Raw genomic sequence first — 7,294 nt, forward strand, 5'->3', positions numbered from 1 at the left:
CTTATTTTTAAAAATACAATACAAACATTGATATATACATGAATCTGAGGTTATAACAAAATTAATTTTAAAAAAAAGCAAACAAGAGTTCTGGCAAGCACACATCGATTTTGTTACGTTGGTGCATAAAACAACGGTTGCCTAGGTTATGATAAAATAGCAATTTATACATCCTTAGAGTCAGATAGAAAGTTATGTCCGCTAATATATATACTAGTATATGCTTTCAAAGATAATAATTAACATTTGCATTATAGTTAATTTTCAAATCAAAGAAGAAATTGGTGGACTATAAATCATTATCGAAAGATACTGCGTAAAGGGCTGAATATTTTAGAATGTGTGGATTAGTTAAAATAAATTCTATATACAAAAGAAAGCTACAATGGGTAACAATAAAGCACTTACATTCTTATGTACATGTACATCATAATGCATAGACAAATAAACAAAGTTTATAACATATTAAAACTTGTGGACAAGAGACATACAGTTTGTCAAAAAAGTTTGGGTAAGCCTCTTGTTCGATGTGGAGAGACCTGAATTTGTTATGTCAGTGGTTTAAACCACTTTAAGAATAGTACTTGCATCTGTTGCATTCCAAGGGGACGTGGAATGGCAATACATATGGGAAGAAGAGAATAATATAAAAGATAAATTATCACAGATAACAACATAATTTTTTGATTTTTTTGTTAATACATTATATTTCATGATTTTAAATTTCGAAATTAAATAATGTACTAGAATTAAATGTATTTGTAATAAATGGGAGATATACTTATTCAAAAAACAAAAATCAATTCATGAAAATTTACCTGATTGGTACAAAAAATGTATTTAACAAGAAGATGGGTCTTGTCAATAAGATATTTTTATGAGTCAATATTATTAACTAGCAAACGCCTCTTGGTATTGAAAACAATACAGACTTACTGTGAATAGTTTTGATGAAATATCTTTAATAGTTCCAATTTTGAAATATCTTATAAACAATGGGGCAAATTGAAATTTCTTTATCGGTATCACTGATTCAGAACTTTCTTAGAAATGGCATCAATCAATTGATATCTATAATGCGTCAATCATTATGAATTCAAAATCAGTTCACGACAGATTGATATTCATTTATGATAAAAAATATAAACAGATGCTTCAATTACAGTTTACATTGTATCGTATTCATGTTTGGTTTACATGAAACGGACAGGCATAAATTTAACTATGTTCATTCATAATGTATTCATACAATGTGGTTAGTTCCATAATCCGTTTATTGCGAAAGAAACCGTTGAGCAATTGCAAACCGAAAATCAAGTATGAACAATTTGAAATTTATTTTACTGATGATAGATATTTTCGTACTGATAGTAGCCACACAATGGTACGAATTGAAATCAACAACTGGCATTACAGTCTCCAATTGTACCGAGCAGCAAGTCGATAGTATGTTATCATGTGCAGCGATTGGGCGTGCGGCAAAATGTGTAACATATTATTATAATGTACATGAATACCTATGTTCATGGAATTGTAAATTTTTTGAAAATAATTCACATGCTGTTGGAAATCAAGGATGGCGTAAATACGGTAAGTTTACATATTTAAAAGTTTTAATCATGGTCAGGTAGGTAATCAAGTTGTTTTTCTTTTGATAATCAACGAGGCCTATTACAGTTTGAGTGCGCATGTCTTTGCGCACTATATAATTCTCTTGCAGCCTTATGTTCAAAGTTATAACATTTTTTGTATTGTTTTATGATACAAGAATTTACATTGAATGTTACGTTTATGAGATGGGAAATTGTAATTCTTTGATATTTTTTTAGGTAAATTGCTAAAATGGCGCTAACGCGTAATCGTTTCCCAGTATTCAAAACTTTGCATAAAGCAGATGAAACGAATATGACTTGCTCTTTATTCGAGGCGGAAATGCATTTTCTTGATATGAATTTTTGACAGGGTATCAAAAGAAACAAAAGCATTTTAAAAATATTATTTTGTGAAAAATTTATATTTTTGTAAGACAATATATGCAATATGCCAAATTGGACCAACTCAGCAGGTAATTTTTTATTTTTTTAAATTTCACAATTTTGTGATTTCTTACAATAAATGTCACATATTTAAAAGCAAAAGAAATCCCTGAGCAGAAATACCGAAAAAATGGAGAAAATATGAAAATGGTCCACATTTTCAACAATTTCCATAGAGTCCCATAGTAAAAATTGTTAACTTTCGAGACGAACCCTTAAGAAATTTGGTAGGTAAATGAATTGTTTTTTATCTTTAAATGATTAATATAGATGTGAAATTAGTAGCAAGAACTTTCATCAAAATATGAAGGGTAGAAACAATTACTAACCCGGCCTAGTAAATTGAACTTTCGATGATTTTGCAGCATGCAAAACATAATCAAACACAAAATAAAAATAAATAAAAAGGCTCGGTTGTAAAAATCATCAGTGCGTCTGATCGTTACCAATATTTTTTTTATTTTCACTTTGAACGAAGAGACTCTATCGGAAAACAAAAATCTTTTGTTTATGTTGATGTTTAATTTCTGGGGGAGGCTGTTAATGTGGTATTGCGATTTTTTTACATTCCTATTTCAATATGGTGCAGCTTGGAATTTGATTGATCACAAACTTCCAAATGAAAGTCTAAAGAAGAAAAAATATGAACATTTTTGATAATTTTGATACATTTTTCAGAGCTAAAATGGAAAGAAAACTCTGCATTGGGGAAACCAGTTGTAGGATCTTCAATATTCGGTAACAATTCTGCAGATTGGGTTCCAAGCTATGCTACAGACGGTCTTGTCCTAAACAGATGTCCAAAAATATTTCATTCAAACTTTGAGCCTTCTCCTTGGATCAAAGTGGATTTGATGAATCCATTAACAATATCATTTATTCGGGTGTTTAACAGAGCAGATGTATTAGGTATTTATAATATTTATTACATGTATCTTCTTAGCTCATGCATCGACATTTCTGAATTACTTTGAAAGGAAACTCATATTCTTAACAATTCGTTGCAAAAACGAACACTTTTTTTCCATTTCAAGAAACGAGATTTTTTTAAATATCAACTATTAAGTATTTTACAGATTGCTAATACAATAGAATTATTCAACTTTAGATTTTTAATATTATTTTTTCCTTTTATAAATCTTCCGAACTTATGTAAATTTTACATATTTTCTCTGTAATTTATTCCAAAAAGGGGAAAGATTTCACGACGTTGCCGTTGAAGTGACAAATAACAGTGATTACATTCAACGTGGCTTTTACAAGGGACCTGCAGCGACTGGTGAAACTGTGGACATCCTTTGTGACTACCCAACCATTGCTCGGTACGTCCGAATAAGAATAACAGTAGGATCTGGAAACAGTCTTCATATTCAAGAACTTGAAATATACACAATATGACTCGGCTTTTATGAATATACGAGGGCTGTTAGAACAGTTCGCGGACACAGTGATTTACGGAAAAACATGTACTTTGAAGGATGATATATGTTTTATCAAATGACTATCTATTGAAAATAAGTATGCAAAAAATCACTTGTTTTTAATATATTTTTTTCAAGATATACAGCTAGTTTTATTTAACATGAGTTAGATCCACGGAGCACCATTTCATAATTCCATGACGTCAGGTGACGTCAAACAACTAGAAGGCAAATCTGTCACTCTTTTTCAAAGTAAACACCCTTCAGTTCCACGCACTTTTCACGTCGTTTAACCCATTTATAACATGTATCCTTGTACCGTTGTAGCGTCTTTGCATGCTACACACACACTGATTTAACCAGATTTAGGCCATGATTAATACAGGTTTTTTAAAACCGGAAACAACGTCACACATAATGCAGGGGCAATAACCCAACATAACACAGTTGGGGATAGCATAGAGTTACATGTATCTCTCTTAGAATACGTAATGTAAATTGCAAACACTACATCCCTTCCTTTCGCGCAATACAACTATGTTCCAAATGAAATAACTTCTAAAAAGTAATCAATTAAACACATTAGCAGTGCCATACTAATTTGTACATTGGCACAAATCAATTACTTGTGTTGACAAAGACATAATAAAATATTCCAAATTTAACATGAAGATTTCCTATTACATTTTACCAATACCAGAATGCTATTTCAGTTATTTCCCAGGAAAATATAAATACATAGAAAATCCCTCAAATCATGATGGCAGTTTCTTATTTCTTACAGGTCTACTTTGATGCTCCCCCTCTCATGCCCACATTTTTTAAAAATACAATGTTTGCGCTAGCATAATGAAATGCATTCCTTCGAAATGCCATGCATTCATGAAACATACATAGACGCTGTGAGTATATTGGTGTCTCACCAGGCATCGACGGTCATTAATTCAAGCAGCTGTACCTGTCATGTACGATGTTTATTCAAAGACAACCATTTGAACTCCTCAACAAAACAGATTTATTGTATTAAAGAGTAAAGAGAAATGACAGTGTTGAAATTAGAGCTCAGTGCTATATTATATAGATTTCATCGAAATTAGAATTCGTTTTCGGTTAAAAAATAAGACAATTTTTTTTTTCATTCAAGCCTTCTTAAACACACTTTTTGTAGTTTGTTTGTTTTGTTTTTTTTACTTTTAGTACCTTTATCACTTTTATCATAGTGCCCTTTATATTAATGGAGCTGTACTTTATTTACGTACCATCTGTAGCAAACAAATATATGGTAAAATGTGAGGGAATATTAAAGTTGAATTTAAACAGAAATGCACAAGAGCAAATCAATATATATAAAATAATATATTAATAAGCCATGCACATGAAAATAATGTTTTGGAATAAAGAAACACGGATATCTAAGAATGGAATGAACTATTAATAGAAACAAACGTTAATGCTGTCGATCAAAATCGAAACGCAACTGTAAATGAAAACATGATTGCAAGTTATAGGCGAAAAATTACGCAAAAGCTAGGTTACAAATGTTTTAATCCAATATCTTTTAAATTCCCAGTCGAAAAACCATCGGAAAACATCCATATTTTGCTACAAAACATCAATTTATCAAAATAATGCAATCTTCATGACGTCATTTCTACATTATGACGTCACTGTGGTGAAAACCTTTAACACCTTTATTTCCAAAATGATTTTAACTATCTTTCACCTTATTTTTAAAGCTCTTTCTAAACCTTTGATTTTGGGGGGCAGAAAATGCATAAAACTGCACATAGTCCTTAGTCAATAATTAATAAAATGAAATCCATCAAGAGGAAGTGTAGTAACGTCCGCCAATGATCAATGCAGATGCGTAGGCATAATGCATTTCTTTGTACTTCGACCTACTGATAGAATGAAAAATTCTCCTTAGACAAACATGTCTTTATGATTGTTTTGCATGCCCATTTCACTGGAAAATATAATGCACATCTTGCATTTAGAATGTTGTTTATAAATATTTGATTTCCGATCCCGATTTAAAAATGCGATCCCGAGCCCGATATACGAAAAAACGATCGAATTTTATATACAACCATTGTGGGTTTTTTTTATTTTTACATCTGAAAACCAATCCGTCCGCGGACGTTAAACATAGAAAAAAAGAATGGCCTTACTTCTTAATCACGATTTTATTGCAAAGATGCCGGTATGTCCTTCATGCGCAAGTTGAAGAACCTCATCGCGCAATTGTGCTGGAAATACGATTTACTTACCTTGTAATACTAACTTTCCAATCGAACACAATTCGCTCCGTATTGGCAAATATCGCTTGAACTCGATGCGATGCCACTGGTGATTTACAGGACATTGTCTAACCGAACAAAGTTCTGGGTCATTCTCTGACGCTCTTTCAATGTCGCGAGTTGTCATAGCAATCGGTGTTGCTTCTTCAGCTTCAAACCTAACGTAGTCGTCTACAATATCCTGTGACTTCTGCGGAATGTCATTCTTGACAATACGTGAAAGCGTGTCTGCTATGTTCTTCGGACCCGGAATGTACCGAACTTAAAAATTGTACGGTTGCATGCACAACACCCAACGCTTTATTCTAGCGCAAACCTTTGACTTTGAAGAATAAATACACTCAAGCGGCTTGTGATCAGTGAGGAGCTCAAATTCTATGCCGTACATATAAACATGAAATCTTTCACATGCCCACACTAAAGCTAACGCCTCTTTCTCCGTCTGAGAGTAACGACGTTCCGTATCGCTCAAACTACAGCTCGCATATGAAATAACACGAAATTCACCATTTTGCTCTTGAACAAGTACCGCCCCTAGTCCAACGGGACTAGCATTAGCTATGACCTTAGTCCGGGCAGATTTGTCATAATTGTCTAACGTTTCGGCATCCGCAAGACGACGCTTCAGTTCAACAAATGCTTCTTGTTCCGATCTTCCCCATCTAAAAATCGCATTTTTACGCGTCAACTTGCGTAATGGGGCAGCAATTGCTGCTAGATCCGGAATAAATCTAGAACTGTAATTCACGAGTCCCAGAAAGCTACGAACTTCTGCTGAAGTTTTCGGTTCGCGCGCGTCGACGACAGCTTTGACTTTAACATCCGCCGGACCTATGCCACGACCAGACAGCACATGACCCATAAAAACAACCTGTGACATGTTCAGTTGACAATTGTCCCTATTAAGGGTAAAACCTTTCTCATACAACACTTTGATAACATTTTCAAGACATCTATCATGTTCAACTTGACTACTTGCCTGTACAATGATACCATCCATAATATTGTGTACACCCTTACAACCTTGCAACACTTGTTGCATGCCCTTCTGATACATTTCAGGGGCACAACTAATACCAAACATAAGACGTTTTTATCTCAATAAACTCTTGTGTGTTACAAAAGTAGTAATTTCTCGAGATTCAGGTTTCAATTCAATTTGGTGATATGCCCAAGTAATATCAAGTTTGCTAAAAATAGTACTAGAGCTCATTTCATGCAAAAGTTCATCAATGGTTGGAATAGGATGACGAACTCTCTTGACGGCGGTATTGGCCTGTCGCATCTCTACGCACAGTCTGATGTCATCACCTGAATGTTTCGGAACGTGCACAACGGGCGGCACCCACGAACACGGCTCTTCAACGCGTTCAATGATGTCCAGCTACCTTCAGGGGCTCTTGACTTCCATAAGCGAAGAGTTGCTTGTCAGCTTTGGATGAAACACATTCGACGCGCTTGTCCTTCACACTGTTCCAGAACGGCATCCCCATAATGTTACAACTTGCTCCTGAGTCGATAATCATACTGAGATCAA

At 33.8% G+C, this 7,294-nt stretch overlaps 1 long non-coding RNA gene across 1 annotated transcript; it reads left to right on the forward strand.

Annotated features, from left to right (window-relative positions):
• Window positions 1-1,216: 1,216 nt before the first annotated feature.
• On the forward strand, window positions 1,217-3,831 carry LOC109618876 (uncharacterized). Its single transcript, XR_010713155.1, has 3 exons — window positions 1,217-1,590; window positions 2,715-2,945; window positions 3,229-3,831. It is a non-coding gene; the product is annotated as an uncharacterized lncRNA (long non-coding RNA).
• Window positions 3,832-7,294: the final 3,463 nt, after the last annotated feature.

The sequence above is a fragment of the Magallana gigas genome, chromosome 4 (genome assembly GCF_963853765.1).
Source record: "Magallana gigas chromosome 4, xbMagGiga1.1, whole genome shotgun sequence".
Classification (NCBI taxonomy): Eukaryota; Metazoa; Mollusca; class Bivalvia; order Ostreida; family Ostreidae; genus Magallana; species Magallana gigas.